At 31.1% G+C, this 21,640-nt stretch overlaps 1 long non-coding RNA gene across 1 annotated transcript; it reads right to left on the bottom strand.

Moving 5' to 3' along the window:
* Positions 1–2,859: 2,859 nt before the first annotated feature.
* Positions 2,860–5,601, bottom strand: LOC141658953 (uncharacterized). The gene is made up of 3 exons (XR_012549540.1): positions 5,232–5,601; positions 4,414–4,595; positions 2,860–3,262 (listed from the first exon to the last, which is right to left on the bottom strand). It is a non-coding gene; the product is annotated as an uncharacterized LOC141658953 (long non-coding RNA).
* Positions 5,602–21,640: the final 16,039 nt, after the last annotated feature.

Here is a 21,640-nt window from a genome sequence, read left to right as displayed (position 1 = left end):
AATCTTGTCTTTAAGATCATCATCTATATCCAAATTATTAATTTGTTTTTGGGTCCAGCAATTGTTTGCCATATGACCTTTTTTATTACATTTGAAACATCTTATTTCCTTTGGAGGTACATAATCTCCTTTTCTGTAATGTCACTACTATATTTAGATTCTATAGCAACACTTTGCTATTGTTGCATAATGTCATATAAATGTTGCAATAGAGTTTATGCAACACTTAATCAAGTGCTACATCAGGTCTTGTTGCATTAGGTCATTGCAACGCTTAATGCAACACTTTTTAATCAAGAACACTTTTGAAAAGTGTTGCATTGGTCATGTTTATGCAACGCTTTTTCAATTGCAAAGGCAACATTTTTTATCTTCTAATGCAACATTTCTTATGTAAAAAAAGCAACACTTCCTGAACTAATACAATACTTTTCATGTTGATAAGCAACACTTATATGAAATTAATGCAACATTTTTATTTTGGAAACGCAACACTAGTTACGTCCCAAAAAAACACTTATAATAAACAAATGCAACACTAATTTATTCAAAAACAACACTTAATAAAGTGCAACGACATAAGGACTTGTAAGGCACGCAACAATTGTAATTCTCTCTAATTGTGCATTCAATTGATTCAGTCTCAAAAATATATGTCAATTACATTTCAAAAAAGGATCAAAAGTAGAACTTTGATCGCAAATGTTCAATTATTTAACTAAAACAAATATAACAAATGTTTAAATAGAACAAATAATAATTCTTAACGACTATTTGAAAGCTACTAATTATAAGTCTTCATTCTTGTATTGTGAGCATATATATGTTGCCAACCGGACAAAAAATCAACCCGTCATCATTGTTAATACCTCAAATGCAACCTGTAACATAAAAAAATAGAACATTATTAGATTTGAGGATTCAAAGGCTCAATAGGCATAGATGATACGTCACACTTAATTATCACGAAATAATAAATAATGCATTAAAGAACAACTAATTAACAAGGACGTGCAGAAAATAGAGTACGTGATTGTACACAAGGTGTAGCCTATGTGAAACGTTTGAGTTTGATCTGCAAAAGTAGGCCTGTCCGGCCATAATAATCACACCAAAGACTCAGAGACCCTCTGTTCTCGAGATGACTTACAGCAGCCTGGTCTTGTTGTTCCCTTGTAACACCAAATCTGCTTGCAATTTCCTGAACTACATATAATCTAAAACAATAAAGTAAATAATGAATTACACAACTACTTTCATTGATATTGTTACTCTTCCGAGAGGAATATCCATATCTACACCATTGCTTTTGACATAATTTTATTTTATTTTACTGATTGAATGACAATGAAGCATCAAGAGTGTTATACTTGAGTAAATACTTAGCAAAGCAGCTTTGAAACATTTCAAAGTTGTTCATCATTAAATTTAGGGTTTACCTAGTAAAGCTGTTCAGAAATCAAGATAACCATGCCATTGCTGTTCAACAAATTTAATAATAAACCATGTACCAAAAGGTCCAGAAAAGCATAAAAAAGAACGGCTTATGATTCAAATGCATAGCATAAATATATGATAGACAGCACGCTCATAGCTTCCACGCGTAACTTGTTACCAGGCCCATTGTGAATACTGTTTAACTCTAATAATTCGCATCATAAGTTCCAATCATAGCACAATTTATTGACTACTCTATCTACCTACGTAATTTACTCTAACTACCTACTCGCCTCATGCTACTAATAAGGTTTGTCAATGGTCCGAATGGTTCGAGAGGTACACAAGCATGCACCAAAGATAGGTGACACAGGTACAACAAAGTGCTGGAATGGGTGGGTTAGTTGTTCCAAAAATCGATTTATGGGATGACAATATGCACTAGAAGCTCTGAATACGAATGACAAATGACAAACTGATCAAGTATGACATGGATATTGAGGATAGATGCTACTTTTGTGGGCAAGCTGAGGAATGTATATCTCACATCTACTTTGAGTGTGCTTATAACAAGAGAGTTGTTCGGTGCGTGCTTCGAACCAGAAACTAACTGGAGATTCCCTATGAGCAAACTAATCGAGATTACTTGGGTACCAAAAGGAGTACAGAAAGACCAAAGAAAAAGAAAGCGAGGAGCAGCGGCGACAACAACTAATGACTAACAAAGAATGAGTGCAAGTAGATTGGCATTATTTGTAAATCACAGTACTAATTCTAACCCCATGTTATCCATGAATTAATTGTAATTTCATGTCAATCAATGCCTCTATGGGTGATTTGCTTAAACAACTTCTACACCAAATGAAAAAAAAAGACTGTCAGAGCGCAAAGAGAGCACATACAACAAGCGAGAAAGTAGGCGTGTGCGTGTTCAATTGGCGGTTTATCTCCTTCATTGTGTAACTTCCATGTCAATCAAGAATCTACAACAATTTAACTTACCAACATAAGTGCTCAAGACTAACTACCTGGATACTAAAGTTGATTGATACAATACAATGATACCTTAATCGATAAAATTCGATCGTAAACAAAGTATCACGCATACTCCACTTACAGTAATTGCTTCGACAACTTTTGCATAAACCCCACTTTTAGCAGTGAGTATCTAATCTAGGTTCACTTCATAAGGTTACCTTAGCCGAAGGATACTTCCACGAGTACAAGATAACTAAAAAATGAACTTAAGATTAAAGAAGCTTCGTCATATTACCTTTGGACAATAAACTTGCTCTCGCAAGTACAAGATAACCGAAAAATCTTCGAAATAATACAGGTGAACTTCCTCCTCCATCCTGGAATAATCGTTCGGAATAATACAAATCTAATTCAGTGAACTCTTAGAGTATCACAAAGACAAAATAGATCGAAAAAGGTAAATGAGACAAATCAAGCAAGTGATTCGCAGTTCACAAGCAGATGGGATACCATATAATGTTCACCCCAAGCCAAACCCAAATTCATCAAAATTAGGGTTTCACCATCCCCAAAATTCAGCAATTTCTTCAAATCACAATCAAATAATAAAGCACAAGATACTATTAATGTACTAATAAATAAAATCAGTAACCAAAATGAACAAGCAAGTAAGCATACAACAAGCAACAACAATAAATAAAGCAAATATTTAAGGAAAGTAAAGAAAACTTAGACGATAAAAGGGAAAAAAGGGACCAGAAGTTTTCAATGGGGAAAGGACCGTGTTGAACATCGTCGGGACATCAGCTTTTTCCGCCATCGTCGACGGGAGTAGAAAACCCTGGATCTCGAAAAAAGGGGAAATAATGAAACCTATCGTGTTAAGGGTAATAGCGGATGGAAGATAAGAAAACCGGTGAATAATAGAAGTGGGCAATGACGACGAGGACGAGCATCCCCTTCTATATGGAGTGTTGGTGGTGGCGGAGTAGAATAACGGTGAAGGAGGGGTTATAGGTTAGAGTGGGGAGGGAAATGAGTGATAAAGAATGTGTGAGATATAAAGTATACGCATGTGTTGGGTGTATAAGAATATCCGATGTAATTTTAGAGGAAATATATACTTATCACTACTACAAAAAAGATCAAAGAGAACGGTTGCCAAGCGTTCTTATAGCTACTTTGGATCGTCATGTGGCCAAGCGTTCTCTTTTATCTAAGAGAACGGTTGAAATCAAGTCAACCGACTCAACCCGATCTCTATGTAACTGCGAATCAGTTGATAGAAACAATTAAACCTGTGCTAATATGAATATTTTTATTCGGGGCCTCGGAGGTAGTGATAACTTTGAATGTTATAATTTTACACTGTTTTATACATCAAACTTAAATCCCCTTCTCACCAAAAGACTAATTTACTAAGTATAAAATATATAACTAATAACATACGTATATAAGGAGTCTTTCATTGGACTAAACTATAATTGAGAAAATTAGCCATAACATGTAATCCATGGTCAAACAGAGAAAGGAGGTGTACAAAAAAAAAAAAACCAAGTAATGTCGACCTGACTTAAAATTCATGCACTTTCTTCCTATTAGACGATTTACCAACAAACTCCAGACATATTATACTAATTTAAACAATAACCTTATCATTCAATGATTCAATATTACCTAAATTAAATAACAAATTATACACCCTCAAATTTACGAGATCGGCTTGCTAAGACGAGCACACCCCGTCTCATTATCAAACCCGACACCTAACGTCACTTAAACCAAGACCCACAACATGACTACCATAACTCTATCACGTTAATTCCTTCATGCCTACATCCTTTAGCATATAATTAACTTATCAAGCCAAAGTAATAGACACAACTACTCACTAAGTTAGACAGTAATATTGATTATATTTTCCGTCTTAAATGACTTGTATTTGCCAAATCATTCAATTTATTCAATAAAGAATGTATAGTAATCAAAAGGTGATACCTTGATTGATTAGGAATGGATCGGAGACAGAAACGAAGGATGATGGCACCGGCATAGCTGAGCAGGGAGTATAAAACGCATCCTAGTTCTTTTGTTCTTGCACCGTAGTTTGGCACACCAACATAGTAATTTAATAGCTCCACTGAACCTCAATGACAAATAGCCAAATAGCCAATGAAAGGCTAATTGCACATAGCAATGAAATCCGCAACAGTGAGAAGTCGGGGTGTATTATTAGTAAAATAATGATCCTTATTTTGTAATTAGGATAAATAATTCAATCATAATGAGTGATTATGCAGTTGATAGAAATTCTTGAGAGTGATAACTGATGAATGATTATGCACTTGATGATGAGCAAAACAATATAAGTAGAAAAATAAGAGATCCAAATGACCGACTGAAATTAGATCGAGTAGGCATACCAAGATCTCCATTTGGGGCAGATTTTTATGACGGTGAAAGAAGAGTACCCAGAACTTCTAGTCACCAAATGAGATGTGAATAGTATAAAAAAATGAATACTTATTACGGCGACTACAATTGTTTACAAGAAACCCCGTAAAATCCGAAAATATTATACTCCGTACTCGGTATGAACAAACAAATTATGAATATGTCTGGTACAACTGCACAGATACTAAACCCTAACATCACCATACATTAAATTATTTATACATAGGGGTTTCCATGTTCAAGCCATGGATATTGTCTTAAAGGTAGCAATTCAATGAATTAACCGGAATATTTAGGGATTACCAGCAGCAAAAACAATTGTCTTAAAGCTAACATTGAAGAATAGTGAAAAATGGTCTTACCAACAGCAAAAACAATCGGCAACAATGAAAGGCGAGCGATCAGGGACAACCAGGTGATGGCCTGAATACGGGCAGCCACGAACAACAAGGGGCGAGACGAGTGAAAATCAAACTGTGCTAGCTAGGGTGAAAACGATGATGGTTGTGTTTCAATGAAACAAATAGAAGTGTAAAGGGCAATTCTAATATTTAGGGATTTACAAATAGAACAGTCGGTTAAAGGACCGTTCTCTTTGTTTTTTTTAAGGAGAACGGTTCTAGATATTACCCGGTCTCTCTGTTAATTTAAGACGGTTGGTCAAATGTAACCGTTCTCTTTGTTAATTTACAAGCACGGTTTGAATACACAACCGTTCTCTTTTGGACTCATATATGCACGCCTAAACTAAAAATAACAAACAGACCAGTTCCGCTATCAACCGTTCTCTAAGTGGCGTTCTCGTAGCCTTAAATTGTAGTAGTGTATGTGACATAAGTGTTGCTCAAGTGTTGCGACAAAATGCAACACTTGTATAAGAACGTTGCACTTATAGTAATACATTGCAACACTTAATTTAAAGTGATGCCCTATGTAAGTAAACGCAACATTTTTAAATAAAGCGTTGCTTAATTAACTAAAACTTGCAACACAAACCGTAAGTGTTGCACACGAAATGTTGCATTATGTCTACTTTTGTAGTAGTGTGTTTATTATGAAACTTTCTCTAATTTTTTCGATGAGTTTTTCCCTCTAATTTTTCTTTAGAATATCTTCTCTTCTTATATCTAGGATAATAAGTTTTATCCTTACCTTTGTGTTGTTTTCTACGAGAAGTAGAAGGCATATCCATGCCAAATTGTTCACAAAATTCTCCTAATTGATTTCTTTCAATAATATTTTGGTGCTTGAGTTGTTGATTTAATTTAATCTCATTACAGAGGTTTATACCTTCTGTTGTACATGCTTTAATAAGGTGACCATAATTATATTGTTCATAATTAATAGAAGGATTATCTCCACGAAGAATCTTTCTGATTCTTTCTGCAAATAAATGTGGTAAACCATCAATAAATTTGGCTTTCCAATGAGAGCTATTGCATTCGTGTAAAAGCATGACTCTACTAAGAAAGGTGTCTTTGTACCACCTAAAATCGATTAAAGTTTTACATCTAAAATTTTGTAAAAGAGTTCTTGTGGAATCATAATTATTCCCATATTGACCAAAAAATGTTCAAGGATATTAACAAGTAAAGTGTAAACCGCAGCTTACGTGATTACTTCATTTTTAATTTACGTAGTTGTCAAAATAGCTACCTTTTGTTCGTTAGTGAGGTAATTATCCCACCATCCTTTAAGTTGACCAGTAAATCCCGATATTATCATTTTAGCAACATTAGAATCACTATTATTTGCATTTTTACAACATTGAGAATACATTAGCATTCTATGACAATGGTTATGAATTTGCTTTTCAAAGAAAATAATCTATATTCCATTCGTAGATATCGGTTCCACGATAATCATGTACCAATAATCTCAAAGATTTTCTTCCCGCATAATATCTACAGGTGAAGGTCGTTTATTATAATACAAAGTATTAATAGGTTTTTGGCCCCATTTATTTCTTGTGACAACATTCAAATCATCTTTGAAATCTGGATACAATTCTTCATTTAAAGTATTTAAATTTAATTTTGAAATCTTTTCACTAACTTACTTATTAGTTTGTTCATTTTTAATATCCGATACAAAATTAAAATTCTTTATTTCAGGAGGACTTTTGATAATAGGAACCAACTCTTGTGAAGAAGAATTTTCTTCAGCTTTGGTATTCTGGATGACTTGATTAAGAAGATTAATGACTTTATTAGTTTTATGATGTAAATCTGTAATATGTTCACCAAGAATTTTTAAAGATATATTAGCATAATTATTCTGCTCAATTAAAAAATTTAAATGTTTAGTAGTTGTTGTAATAGTCTCATTTTCATAAATTTTTGAAAGGGGCATGAAAGAACACCCGTCTAATTTAAATTTTTTAAGGGGAGGATAAACCCCTTTAACTTCATTTCCATTGAGAAGTTCAAAATTTCTTTCAAGGATAGTCAAATGATTATAGAAATAAGTTGAACAATACCAAGGAACAAAATAAATAATTTCATTTACTGACTTGCAGTAATCATAAAACTCATTTTGCAAAATATCTTGATGTTCTTCATCAAAATTATGAAAAAACCAATTTCTAAATTTTTCCCAACTCGAGATTGAAATTCATTACTAATTAATTTTAAGTTTGTTGAACCAGGAGAAAAATCTAGTAAGGCCTTATTAATCATCAGTATAACTCATTTGGGACAATGTGTCCGCTTCCTTTTTAGTATGTCGTCTTAAAATTTTATCAGAATGCATTCTTAAAACATCTTCATTTGTTTCAATAAAATCTTCATCTCTTAATTGAGAAGTTGAACACCTAGATGTACTTGGTATGTCTAAGTCTTGATCAAGGGCTGAAATAAAAGTCCTATTAGAAAAAGATCTAGTCATTTTTGAAGTACTACTTCTTGGTCGAAAATGATTGTTACCAAAATTTAAAGTAACAGCTCCTTCAGGAGTTTGCTGTACATCCAGTAAATCAGTCTCCATAATCGGTTGAGGAGGCATAGCCTGAGTTATTGTCCAATTTTCAGGAAAAGATATTTCATCCCATTTAATAGCCTTTCTAGTAGTGATATTTGATCTGTTACAATTGGTTTCAATAATAATAGTCTCATTTATAGCTTTATCAGCTAATCTACAGTGAGGATTTAAAGTATATAAAGGTTTATAATAAATCCTGTAGCAAATACAAATTAATTCAGATCCTTTAGCATAATTGTAACCATGAGTTTTAACATTCAAAGTTAAAGCATCTAATATATTAGCATCTGTTAAAGATAATTGTAAATTTGGGTAAACGTCAAAATAGACTGGACCATGAGCCAGACTGGATTTAACAACTCCAATAATTGACTTTTGCCAATTCAAATTTCTGCCATCTCTTAAGGATGCAATAAAACTTTCTGGTAATCCTTCCAGAGTTAGTGGTTTAAAAGCCACTTGGACTAAACCAATATGAATAAATTGATGCTTAGATTTTCTTAGTGGTTCTAAGTCACTATTGTTTAAAAGTTGAAGATACATTTCTTCATTATTTAGAGAAATAGATTCCTCTGTGGTTTTAACTCTGTGTTTTAACCCAATATATTCAAAAAACCCATAATTGTAAATATTTCTTTTGCTAACTTCTGGAATTGTCCATTTGTTTAGCAACTCTAAATTTTGAGGATATTCAACCTCTTCAGTCATACTGTTTTTTACAGTAGACTTACCCGTATTAAGTACGCGTAAACTCATAAGATGAGAAAGTGTTGAATTATGACTTAACTTTCATAAATTATATATACTTCCATGGCTCTGATACCAAGTTAAGCGGATCTTTTCACTGTACCAACATAGTATAAGAACGAGGTCGCACACCCAAGTGCTCATTACAAGTGAATGGGATATTACCACGAAAGTGTTGAATCTGAACTAGTAACATACTCGGAGATGACAAAAAACGCCTAGCGCCTAACCACGGCATAACGGCAAAACGGTGCCTCTCCTTCCATAGTTATCAATTCAGATTGAACTCAATGTGTACCCTCACTAAACCTTCTTATTTTATGTTGATAAGTAAAAAAACCATCTTAAGATAATAACACATCCATGGTTTCATATATAACTTAATCAAGTGTTGTCATAATTCAACAAAGGATTTAGCCTATTAGGCTCATCCTTAGAGTAAAAATAAATAAATTAAAAACAAGAAAAACTTACAAACCTAGATTGTGCTCAGAATAGAAGACGAACGGTTGACGAGATTTTATTAATTAAAAAATAATATTTACAAGGGGGAGAGAGAGAAAACTAGAGAGAGGGGTAGGAGAAGCCTGCCTCTAAACTAAAACCAATGCCTGTTTATATAGGATAAAATAAAAACTATTCACAAAACAGTAATTGTTACTGTAAGCTTTATAAAAGCTTTTGAAATTAGTGATTAAGACTATTGATACTTTATTAGTGCTTATTGCTAGTGCTCCATTTGCTAGTGCTCCATTATTACGGCATGCGCTTTAATAGTGGTATTTCTATTCCACTATTTTTCCTTTGTCTTTTGATTTGGCATCTTTGGCTTTTTTATTGGTTATTTCTTCTTCTATTAATAATTGGACTTCTATTTCTGCTTCCATTTCTTGAGCATCTTGAAGAATGTCAAATTTGTTCTTGCTATTAGATGTTGCAGACATTGTCATTGATATATCGCTTGTCTGGGATTTATTATCCTCATGCAATTGTTTTTGAGCTAAAGCCCTTTCTACCAATTTGGAATAATGGCTAAGAATTTCAGCTTCAGTTTTATCTTTGATTTGAAAAGATTCTTCAGATAGTTGGTGCTCTTCCAATTCTCCAGACTCTTCAGCATTGAAGATAATTAGACTATCAATCTTGTCTTGAATTAAATTGATGTGTATATACACTTTAACTCATTAGTGTCCTTATTTAGCATTGCATCCCAGAAACGAGAATAAGATTCTCTTTTTAAACAAAATAATTTGAGATCAGTATATCCTGTTTTGGGAATAAACTTCCAAATCCAGGGAATAGAAAATTCAATAAAGAAATTCATTTGAATAATGCCAGGAATATCATCCTGATCAGTTTTTGGAAGTAATTCTTTCCATTCGTCATAAAGATTTTTAAATATCTGTGGCAGAATGTTTTCATTAGTTCCATAAAATTGCCACCATTTGATTAACCAATTTGGTAAATTTTGGTCAAAAACTTCAGGGTAAATTTTTATTACCCATGTATGGCTTTTTGTAGGGTTTTCATATAAGAAAACTTTGTCAAAAGCCTGGATATAATCCCAGTAATTGTATTCAACTTTGATATTATTTTTGTTTATCAAGGTTTTGGAAGTAGATGGAGTTATTCCCCATTCTTCTATGAATATTATCCTTTTGATATTAATTTTTGAAAATTTCCAGAAATTTTCTGGATCCTCCCAATGAGAGAAATTGCAATCATTTTCAGAAAGAATTCCTTCATAAAAATTCCGACTTTTATAAGTCTCCATAGGATACTGATTATTTGTTAAATAACGGTTATATAATAACCAGGGATTATCTTCCCATTTTTTGTCGAATTCGAGTATAATTATCTCCCTTTCCTCTGGTGATTTCACCATTTTCTCTTTTTCATCAAGAGAATCTTTCATAATTTTTCTGAAAGATGGAGAACTTATATTAAGTTCTTTTTGTTTCCATATTTGGAATTCATCAAATTCTTCTTTTGTGATATTAACACATAAATTTTTGGCTATTAGCCTTTTTCCACCATATTGTGCCAAGGTATTACTTGGTCTTGAATAACCAGATGATGAACCTGGTTCTGGGTTATTCCCATATCTGATAATTTCGGATAATTGTCCTGGGTTATTCCCATATCTGATAATTTCGGATGATTGTCCTGGGTTATTCCCATATCTGATAATTGAGGATGATTGTCTTCCTCTCCCTCTATTAGAAGGATGCATAAGGCGGCTACGGCCACGGCCTCGACCAAAATCCATTCCTGAAACAAATAACAAACTCTTATAGAGTTAAATACTCCCTTGTTAAAAAATCAGGGAGGTGATTATCAGATCCTTTTTTATAATGTATTTCAAAATCAAAAGGGGCTAAATGAGCTTGCCACCTTGCAAACATTTGTTTGGAAACATCATGTTTAAAATCTTTTTGAAACATGAATTTCGCAGAACTACAATCAGTTCTTATTGTAAATTTTTGGTTATATAAATCATTTTGAAATTTTAAAACACACCTGACTATGGCTAAAACTTCTTTAGCAATTTTGCATAATGAGATTGTGCGAAATTCCATTTTCCTGAATAGAAACGGACTAAAAATTCTTGTTTATTATTGGGATCAATTTGTTTAAGAATTCCTCCATAACCAATGTCTGAAGCATCTGTTTCTACTATTTTTTCCCAATGAGGGTTTGCCAAACTAAGGCATGGTAAAGATATAACTTTACTCTTAATTTTTCTAACAGCTTTAGTGTGATCATTAGACCAAGCACAGGGATTCTTCTTCAACCTGTCATATAAAATAGCTGTATCTTTTGCCAAATCATCATAATAAGGTGAAATATAATTCAAACTTCCTAAGAATCTTTGAAGTTGAGTTTTGTAAATAATTTCATCTGGGAATTTAGACCCAAATTCAATACTTCTACTAATAGGAATAATTTGGCCTTTCTCAATATTATGACCTAAAAATCTGATTTTAGTCTGAAATAAAGACATTTTAGTTTTAGAAATTACTAAACCATTAGATATGACAATTTTTTTGAAAATATCTAAATGTTTAAAATGTTCTTCTATATTCATGGAGAAGACAAGAATGTCATCAATATAAACTATGATAAAATGACTATAATTGTTAAAACTATCATTCATAATTTTTTGGAATTCCGATGGAGCATTTTTCAATCCAAAAGGCATAACATGCCATTCATATTGTCCAAAAGGAACATTAATAACAGTTTTATATCTGTCTGCTGGGTCAATTTGAATCTGCCAATAACCAGATTTTAAATCAAATTTAGAAAATATGAGAGCTTTATATAAACGATCTAATAAATCTTTTTTATTAGGTATTGGATATCTAATCCATTTTAAAACTTTATTTAAAGGTTTATAATTAATAACTAGTCTAGGAACTCCTCGTTCCTTTTCAGCATTTTTGTTAACATAAAAAGCTGTACATGACCATGGAGATTTGGATGGTCCAATAAGTTTTTTCTCTATAAGAGAACTTATTTCTTTTTTGCAAAATTCCAAATATTCTGAATTCATTTGACAAGGTCTAGCCTTGGTAGGAACATTTTCTTCCTTAAAATCTTCTTCATAAGAAAGATTTACTATATGCTTCTTTCTGTTCCAAAAAGCATTAGGATGATCATTGCAAATAGCTAAAGAAAATTGATTTTCAATATTAATAACTTTTTGCTTTAATTTAGGATTATTTAGTTTTTGATCTATAGTCAAAATATTAACTTCATGTTTCAAAAAACTTAATTGATTTTCTTTTAAAGAAATTTTTCTATAAATTTCGTTTATAGCCTTCATAAAAGGTTTCATAATAAAACTAAAAGTAATAGTTTTTCCTTGATAATTGGCAGTTAAATTTTTATTATCTGCCGTAAAAGGATAAATTTTTGTTATAAAAGGTGTTCCAAGAATAATAGGAACTGAGAGTTTATTCTTGACTAAAAGAAAGCTTAAAGGAATGCAGGTGTTATTAACACATATATCAGCTTTTGGAAGTTTAAATTCAATATCTAATTTATCTCCTCCTGCTTGAGATAAACTATGAGTAGTTTTGACAAAATACCTGGAGTCAATTTCTCCTTCTTGTATAACATTTAGATCTGCTCCAGTGTCAATTAAAGCAATAAATTCTTTAGAAAATTGATTATTAATCCTGAGTAAGATCTTAACATACCATTTTTGGCCAGCAACCATATTTATGGTTTGGAGAAATTTTTTATTTCTCTCTAATTCTGGGGGTGTATTAACAAGTTGCATAGCTTGATCTTTACCTTCTAAGTTAGGGATAAAGTCAGGAATAGGAATATCATGGCTATCAACCTTTTTACCTTTAGATTCCTGATCATTATTTATTAAATCATGTTGAAAAATAAAAAGTTTTTCAAGATTAGATATTCTTATATCATTTCTTTGTTCTTCAATTTTAAGCCGTTTAATTTCATATTTTAAATTATCCATCTCTTTCAAAATATCTTGTAAAGGAGAAGGACTAGAAGTTGTATTTTTATTTTGAAGACGTTTATAAACTTCATTTAAAGAATAAGGCTTTTCTTCTGTAAAATTCTTATTTTTGTCATTTTCAAAATTAGTATAAGAAGTGCAAGGTATATTTTCAATAATTTGAGATCTTAATTCTGCATTTGGGATAGCTTTTAACATATCCAACCAATTATTATTGGTGAGAACTTGAATTTTTGCATCTTGAAAATTGGATAAAAGATTAAAGAATTCATCTTTTTTGGGATTAATACAAACTTTTCCCTGTCCACATGGTTCACATTCCGAACTAGTAGTTGCAGAACTACTATCTGTATAAAAAGAATCATCTTTAAGAATCTTTAAATTATTACTAGAATTACTAGAATTATCTGACAAAGTTTCAGTTCCACTTTGTAAATTTTGTTCATTAAGAAATAATTTTGAAATCTTATCTTTAAGATCATCATCTATATCCAAATTATTAATTTGTTTTTGGGTCCAGCAATTGTTTGCCATATGACCTTTTTTATTACATTTGAAACATCTCATTTCCTTTGGAGGTACATAATCTCCTTTTCTGTAATGTTTTTTATGAAACTTTCTCTGATTTTTTCGATGAGTTTTTCCCTCTAATTTTTCTTTAGAATATATTCTCTTCTTATATCTAGGATAATAAGTTTTATCCTTACCTTTGTGTTGTTTTCTACGAGAAGTAGAAGGCATATCCATGCCAAATTGTTCACAAAATTCTCCTAATTGATTTCTTTCAATAATATTTTGGTGCTTGAGTTGTTGATTTAATTTAATCTCATTACAGAGGTTTATACCTTCTGCTGTACATGCTTTAATAAGGTGACCATAATTATATTGTTCATAATTAATAGAAGGATTATCTCCACGAAGAATCTTTCGATTCTTTTCGAAATAAATGTGGTAAACCATCAATAAATTTGGCTTTCCAATGAGAGCTATTGCATTCAGGTAAAAGCATAACTCTACTAAGAAAGGTGTCTTTGTACCACCTAAATTCAGTTAAAGTTTTACATCTAAAATTTTGTAAAAGAGTTCTTGTGGAATCATAATTATTCCCATATTGACCAAGAAAATGTTCAAGGATATTAACAAGTAAAGTGTAAACCACGGTTTACGTGATTACTTCATTTTTAATTTCTGTAGTTGTCAAAATAGCTACCTTTTGTTCGTTAGTGAGGTAATTATCCCACCATCCTTTAAGTTGACACTGTAAATCCGATAATATCATTTTAGCAACATTAGAATCACTATTATTTGCATTTTTACAACATTGAGAATACATTAGCATTCTATGACAATGGTTATGAATTTGCTTTTCAAAGAAAAATAATCTATATTCCATTCGTGATATCGGTTCCACGATAATCGTTACCAATAATCTCGGATTTTCCTCTGCATAATATCTACAGGTGAAGGTCGTTTATTATAATACAAAGTATTAATAGGTTTTTGGCCCCATTTATTTCTTGTGACAACATTCAAATCATCTTTGAAATCTGGATACAATTCTTCATTTAAAGTATTTAAATTTAATTTTGAAATCTTTTCATTAACTTACTTATTAGTCATTCATTTTTAATATCCGATAAAAAATTAAAATTCTTTATTTCAGGAGGACTTTTGATAATAGGAACCAACTCTTGTGAAGAAGAATTTTCTTCAGCTTTGGTATTCTAGATGACTTGATTAAGAAGATTAATGACTTTATTAGTTTTATGATGTAAATCTGTAATATGTTCACCAAGAATTTTTAAAGATATATTAGCATAATTATTCTGCTCAATTAAAAAATTTAAATGTTTAGTAGTTGTTGTAATAGTCTCATTTTCATAAATTTTTTAAAGGGGCATGAAAGAACACCCGTCTAATTTAAATTTTTTAAGGGGAGGATAAACCCCTTTAACTTCATTTCCATTGAGAAGTTAAAAATTTCTTTCAAGGATAGTCAAATGATTATATAAATAAGTTGAACAATACCAAGGAACAAAATAAATAATTTCATTTACTGACTTGCAGTAATCATAAAACTCATTTTGCAAAATATCTTGCTGTTCTTCATCAAAATTATGAAAAAACCAATTTCTAAATTTTTCCCAACTGGGAGATTGAAATTCATTACTAATTAATTTTCTGGTTGTTGAACCAGGAGAAAAATCTAGTAAGGCCTTATTAATCATCAGTATAACTCATTTGGGACAATGTGTCCGCTTCCTTTTTAGAATGTCGTCTTAAAATTTTATCAGAATGCATTCTTAAAAATCTTCATTTGTTTCAATAAAATCTCCATCTCTTAATTGAGAAGTTGAACACCTAGATGTACTTGGTATGTCTAAGTCTTGATCAAGGGCTGAAATAAAAGTCCTATTAGAAAAAGATCTAGTCATTTTTGAAGTACTACTTCTTGGTCGAAAATGATTGTTACCAAAATTTAAAGTAACAGCTCCTTCAGGAGTTTGCTGTACATCCAGTAAATTAGTCTCCATAATCGGTTGAGGAGGCATGGCCTGAGTAATTGTCCAATTTTCAGGAAAAGATATTTCTTTCCATTTAATAGCCTTTCTAGTAGTGATATTAGATCTGTTACAATTGGTTTCAATAATAATAGTTTCATTTATAGCTTTATCAGCTAATCTACAGTGAGGATTTAACGTATATAAAGCTTTATAATAAATCCTGTAGCAAATACAAATTAACTCAGATCCTTTAGCATAATTGTAACCATGAGTTTTAACATTCAAAGTTAAAGCATCTAATATATTAGTATCTGTTAAAGATAATTGTAAATTTGGATAAACATCAAAATAGACTGGACCATGAGCCAAACTGGATTTAACAACTCCAATAATTGACTTTTTCCAATTCAAATTTCTGCCATCTCTTAAGGCTGCAATAAACTTTCTGGTAATCCGTCCAGAGTTAAAGGTTTAAAAGCCACTTGAACTAAACCAATATGAATAAATTGATGTTTAGATTTTCTAAGTGGTTCTAAGTCACTATTGTTTAAAAGTTGAAGATACATTTCTTCATTATTTAGAGAAATAGATTCCTCTGTGGTTTTAACTCTGTGTTTTAACCCAATATATTCAAAAAACCCATAATTGTAAATAGTTCTTTTGCTAACTTCTGGAATTGTCCATTTGTTTAGCAATTCTAAATTCTGAGGATATTCAACCTCTTCAGTCATACTGTTTTTCACAGTAGACTTACCCGTATTAAGTACGCGTAAACTCATAAGATGAGAAAGTGTTGAATTATGACTTAACTTTCATAAATTATATATACTTCCATGGCTCTCATAAATTGCAGAATCAATGGCATTCACTTTTCGACTGTTGGAGGAGCCTCTTGTCTACTATATAAATCCTCTTCCTCCTCAGTTTTATATACACAGAAAAATCAAAATCATCTCCTTCTCTAAATTATTCTTGACTAAAAGAAAGCTTAAAGGAATGCAGGTGTTATTAACACATATATCAGCTTTTGGGAGTTTAAATTCAATATCTAATTTATCTCCTTCTACTTGAGATAAACTATGAGTAGTTTTGACAAAATACATGGAGTCAATTTCTCCTTCTTGTATAACATTTAAGTCTGCTCCAATGTCAATTAAAGCAATAAATTCTTTAGAAAATTGATTATTAATCCTGAGTAAGATCTTAACATACCATTTTTGGCCAGCAACCATATTTATGGTTTGGAGAAATTTTTTATTTCTCTCTAATTCTGGGGGTGTATTAACAAGTTGCATAGCTTGATCTTTACCATCTAAATTAGGGATAAAGTCAGGGATAATAATATCATGGTTATTAACCTTTTTACCTTTAGTTTCCTGATCATTATTTATCAAATCATGTCGAAAAATAAAAAGTTTTTCAAGATTAGAAATTCTTATATCATTTCTTTGTTCTTCAATTTTAAGATGTTTAATTTCAGATTTTAAATTATCCATCTCTTTCAAAATATCATGTAAAGAAGAAGGACTAGAAGTTGTATTTTTATTTTGAAGACGTTTATAAACTTCATTTAAAGAATAAGGCTTTTCTTCTGTAAAATTCTTATTTTTGTCATTTTCAAAATTAGTATAAGAAGTGCTAGGTATATTTTCAATAATTTGAGATCTTAATTCTGCATTTGGGATAGCTTTTAACATATCAAACCAATTATTATTGGTGAGAACTTGAATTTTTGCATCTTGAAAATTGGATAAAAGATTAAAGAATTCATCTTCTTTGGGATTAATACAAACTTTTCCCTGTCCACATGGTTCACATTCCGAACTAGTAGTTGCAGAACTACTATCTGTATAAAAAGAATCATCTTTAAGAATCTTTAAATTATTACTAGAATTACTAGAATCATCTGACAAAGTTTCAGTTCCACTTTGTAGATTTTGTTCATTAAGAAATAATTTTGAAATCTTATCTTTAAGATCATCATCTATATCCAAATTATTAATTTGTTTTTGGGTCCAAAGAATTGTTTGCCATATGACCTTTTTTATTACATTTGAAACATCTCATTTCCTTTGGAGGTACATAATCTCCTTTTCTGTAATGTTTTTTATGAAACTTTCTCTGATTTTTTCGATGAGTTTTTCCCTCTAATTTTTCTTTAGAATATATTCTCTTCTTATATCTAGGATAATAAGTTTTATCCTTACCTTTGTGTTGTTTTCTACGAGAAGTAGAAGGCATATCCATGCCAAATTGTTCACAAAATTCTCCTAATTGATTTCTTTCAATAATATTTTGGTGCTTGAGTTGTTGATTTAATTTAATCTCATTACAGAGGTTTATACCTTCTCTTGTACACATGCTTTAATAAGGTGACCATAATTATATTGTTCATAATTAATAGAAGGATTATCTCCACGAAGAATCTTTCGATTCTTTCGCAAATAAATGTGGTAAACCATCAATAAATTTGGCTTTCCAATGAGAGCTATTGCATTCAGGTAAAAGCATAACTCTACTAAGAAAGGTGTCTTTGTACCACCTAAAATCGCTTAAAGTTTTACATCTAAAATTTTGTAAAAGAGTTCTTGTGGAATCATAATTATTCCCATATTGACCAGTAAAATGTTCAAGGATATTAACAAGTAAAGTGTAAACCGCAGCTTTTACGTGATTACTTCATTTTTAATTTCTGTAGTTGTCAAAATAGCTACCTTTTGTTCGTTAGTGAGGTAATTATCCCACCATCCTTTAAGTTGACTTGTAAATCCTGATATTATCATTTTAGCAACATTAGAATCACTATTATTTGCATTTTTACAACATTGAGAATACATTAGCATTCTATGACAATGGTTATGAATTTGCTTTTCAAAGAAAATAATCTATATTCCATTCGTAGATATCAGTTCCACGATAACTGTACCAATAATCTCGAGATTTTCCTCCCGCATAATATCTACAGGTGAAGGTCGTTTATTATAATACAAAGTATTAATAGGTTTTTGGCCCCATTTATTTCTTGTGACAACATTCAAATCATCTTTGAAATCGGATACAATTCTTCATTTAAAGTATTTAAACTTAATTTTGAAATCTTTTCAGCTAACTTACTTATTAGCTGTTCATTTTTAATATCCGATAAAAAATTAAAATTCTTTATTTCAGGAGGACTTTTGATAATAGGAACCAACTCTTGTGAAGAAGAATTTTCTTCAGCTTTGGTATACTGGATGACTTGATTAAGAAGATTAATGACTTTATTAGTTTTATGATGTAAATCAGAATATGTTCACCAAGAATTTTTAAAGATATATTAGCATAATTATTCTGCTCAATTAAAAAATTTAAATGTTTAGTAGTTGTTGTAATAGTCTCATTTTCATAAATTTTTGAGAGGGGCATGAAAGAACACCCGTCTAATTTAAATTTTTTAAGAGGAGGATAAACCCCTTTAACTTCATTTCCATTGAGAAGTTCAAAATTTCTTTCAAGGATAGTCAAATGATTATATAAATAAGTTGAACAATACCAAGGAACAAAATAAATAATTACATTCTACCGACTTGCAGAATCATAAAACTCATTTTGCAAAATATCTTGTTGTTCTTCATCAAAATTATGAAAAAACCAATTTCTAAATTTTTCCCAACTGGGAGATTGAAATTCATTACTAATTAATTTTAAGGTTGTTGAACCAGGAGAAAAATCTAGTAAGGCCTTATTAATCATCAGTATAACTCATTTGGGACAATGTGTCCGCTTCCTTTTTAGAATGTCGTGTTAAAATTTTATCAGAATGCATTCTTAAAACATCTTCATTTGTTTCAATAAAATCTTCATCTCTTAATTGAGAAGTTGAACACCTAGATGTACTTGGTATGTCTAAGTCTTGATCAAGGGCTGAAATAAAAGTCCTATTAGAAAAAGATCTAGTCATTTTTGAAGTACTACTTCTTGGTTGAAAATGATTGTTACCAAAATTTAAAGTAACAGCTCCTTCAGGAGTTTGTTTGTACATCCAAAGAAATTAGTCTCCATAATTGGTTGAGGAGGCATAGCATGAGTAATTGTCCAATTTTCAGGAAAAGATATTTCTTCCCATTTAATAGCCTTTCTAGTAGTGATATTTGATCTGTTACAATTGGTTTCAATAATAATAGTCTCATTTATAGCTTTATCAGCTAATCTACAGTGAGGATTTAAAGTATATAAAGGTTTATAATAAATCCTGTAGCAAATACAAATTAATTCAGATCCTTTAGCATAATTGTAACCATGAGTTTTAACATTCAAAGTTAAAGCATCTAATATATTAGCATCTGTTAAAGATAATTTTAAATTTGGGTAAACGTCAAAATAGACTGGACCATGAGCCGATGGATTTAACAATTCCAATAATTGACTTTTGCCAATTCAAATTTCGCCATCTCTTAAGGTCGCAATAAAACTTTCTCGGTAATCCTTCCGAGTTAGTGGTTTAAAAGCCACTTGGACTAAACAAATATGAATAAATTGATGCTTAGATTTTCTTAGTGGTTCTAAGTCACTATTGTTTAAAAGTTGAAGATACATTTCTTCATTATTTAGAGAAATAGATTCCTCTGTGATTTTAACTCTGTGTTTTAACCCAATATATTCAAAAAACCTATAATTGTAAATAGTTCTTTTGCTAACTTCTGGAATTGTCCATTTGTTTAGCAACTCTAAATTCTGAGGATTTTCAACCTCTTGATCATCTTTGTTTTCACAGTAGACTTACCCGTATTAAGTACACGTAAACTCATAAGATGAGAAAGTGTTGAATTATGACTTAACTCTCATAAATTATATATACTTCCATGGCTCTGATACCAAGTTAAGCGGATCTTTTCACTGTACCAACATAGTATAAGAACGAGGTCGCACACCCAAGTGCTCATTACAAGTGAATGGGATATTACCACGAAAGTGTTAAATCTGAACTGGTAACATACTCGGAGATGACAAAAAACGCCTAGCGCCTAACCACGGCATAACGGCAAAACGGTGCCTCTCCTTCCATAGTTATCAATTCAGATTGAACTCAATGTGTACCCTCACTAAACCTTGTTATTTTATGTTGATAAGTAATAAAACCATCTTAAGATAATAACACATCCATGGTTTCATATATAACTTAATCAAGTGTTGTCATAATTCAACAAAGGATTTAGCCTATTAGGCTCATCCTTAGAGTAAAAATAAATAAATTAAAAACAAGATTAAAAACAAGAAAAACTTACAAACTTAGATTGTGCTCAGAATAGAAGACGAACGGTTGACGAGATTTTATTAATTAAAAAAGAAGATTTACAAGGGGGAGAGAGAGAAAACTAGAGAGAGGGGTAGGAGAAGCCTTCCTCTAAACTAAAACTAATGCCTGTTTATATAGGCAAAAATAAAAACTATTCACAAAACAGTAATTGTTACTGTAAGCTTTATAAAAGCTTTTGAAATTAGTGCTTAAGACTATTGATACTTTATTAGTGCTTATTGCTAGTGCTCCATTTGCTAGTGCTCCATTATTACGGCATGCTCTTTAATAGTGGTATTTCTATTCCACTATTTTTCCTTTGTCTTTTGATTTGGCATCTTTGGCTTTTTTATTGGTTATTTCTTCTTCTATTAATAATTGGACTTCTATTTCTGCTTCCAGTTCTTGAGCATCTTGAAGAATGTCAAATTTCTTCTTGCTATTAGATGTTATAGACATTGTCATTGATATATCGCTTGTCTGGGATTTATTATCCTCATGCAATTGTTTTTGAGCTAAAGCCCTTTCTGCCAATTTGGAATAATGACTAAGAATTTCAGCTTCCGTTTTATCTTTGATTTGAAAAGATTCTTTAGATAGTTGGTGCTCTTCCAATTCTCCAGACTCTTCAGCATTGAAGATAATTAGACTATCAATCTTGTCTTGAATTAAATTGATCGTGTATATACACTTTAACTCATTAGTGTCCTTATTTAGCATTGCATCCCAGAAACGAGAATAAGATTCTCGTTTTAAACAAAATAATTTGAGATC

Source organism: Silene latifolia, chromosome 6 (assembly GCF_048544455.1).
Source record: "Silene latifolia isolate original U9 population chromosome 6, ASM4854445v1, whole genome shotgun sequence".
Lineage (NCBI taxonomy): Eukaryota > Viridiplantae > Streptophyta > Magnoliopsida > Caryophyllales > Caryophyllaceae > Silene > Silene latifolia.
The sequence above is the reverse complement of the archived record's forward strand: the minus strand, read 5'-3'. Positions and strand labels throughout refer to the sequence as shown.